The sequence below is a fragment of the Lathyrus oleraceus genome, chromosome 5, assembly GCF_024323335.1.
Source record: "Lathyrus oleraceus cultivar Zhongwan6 chromosome 5, CAAS_Psat_ZW6_1.0, whole genome shotgun sequence".
In the NCBI taxonomy this organism is placed as follows: Eukaryota; Viridiplantae; Streptophyta; class Magnoliopsida; order Fabales; family Fabaceae; genus Lathyrus; species Lathyrus oleraceus.
In genome coordinates, this window is record NC_066583.1 from 265,657,362 (window position 1) to 265,658,681 (window position 1,320).

The 1,320-nt window shown below is 35.2% G+C and overlaps 1 non-coding gene across 1 annotated transcript; it reads left to right on the forward strand.

Moving 5' to 3' along the window:
• Positions 1-228: 228 nt before the first annotated feature.
• On the forward strand, positions 229-334 carry LOC127089407 (small nucleolar RNA R71). Its single transcript, XR_007791007.1, has one exon. It is a non-coding gene; the product is annotated as a small nucleolar RNA R71 (small nucleolar RNA).
• Positions 335-1,320: the final 986 nt, after the last annotated feature.

Below are 1,320 nucleotides of genomic sequence, written 5' to 3' on the forward strand. Positions count from 1 at the left end.
ATCAGGATTAGCATAATGCAATGTTCCTAATTCAATGAATCCAGCTTTATTTTGTGAAGGGCCTCTATTATGTTGAACTTGTGATCACTGAGTGCCATTTTATTAATAATTTCAATTGCATCTTTAGAATTCTTAGACATTAAAGAATCACCTGTTGTTGCATCCAAAAGAAGTTTTGGTTGCGGTAGAAGTCCATTGTGAAAGATGTGAATTTGAGTAAGCTCCACAAAGCCATGGTTGGGACATGTTCTCAACATCGACTTATATCGCTCCCGTGCTTCACAAAGTGTTTCACTTGAAACTTGATAAAATACAGCAATTATGGTTTTGGCCTCCATAAATCTGTTGTGTGGAAAGAACCTATCAAGAAATTTTTCCTCAAGCACATTCCAATCTGTCATAGTCTGAAGATGTTGGTCAAGGTACCATTCTTTTTCTTTTCTGATCAATGAATAAGGGAATAATATTTTAAACACTTGTTCTTCTTCTGCTTTAGGAGCTCCAACTGTACCGGCAATCTCATAAAACTTGGTAAGGAAAGTATATGTATCTTCATGGTCAAGCTCAGTAAAAGGGTTTACATACAATATCTGACGCAGGTCAGTCTTCATCTCTGAGTTCCTTGCGTTTTATACAGGTCTAGAAAATGAGCATTCCTTCTTAGGTTGTTTTGACAAGGCCCTTGAACAACTTTTGGTCCAGCCAGAACTTCTTTGATTTTTGGAGTTGTTGAAGAAGTGGAAGTAGAAGTTCCTTCATGTTGGTTCCTTTGTTTTGATAGTTGCTTTCTCTTTCTGGATCTGCTGTTGTTTCTACGATCTGTTCTTTCTATTTCAGGATCAAAAAGAAGTTGATCTTTCGGTGTACTTCCTCGCATACACAGAGTTTTGAAATCTAACCACACAAATGGACAAACACGAGGGATGACAAATATAATATCATACAATTTATAGAAGTGCAAAATTACTTAAAATAATAAAAATTGTTGCTATGCTTGTAACATATATACGCCAATCCCCGACAACTGTGCCATTTTGATAAAAAAACACTTTTGAAGAGGGTAAGTATTTTGTATCGTCTCCACGAGGATTAGTGTGATATCACTGTTGTTCAACAGTTAATATGATTTTAAGGAAAGGTTCACAAGATTTTGATTGTGGAATGTTGTTGAAATGTATATTTCGTGTCGGGTTTTTGTTATCGTATCCACAGAGATTGTAAGATATCACTGCCGTTCAATGGTTGTATTAATCTTAACTTAATGTAACAATAGGGTTTTGGTTTTAATCAAGTTATCTTGCATAAAAAGTAATAAATTGC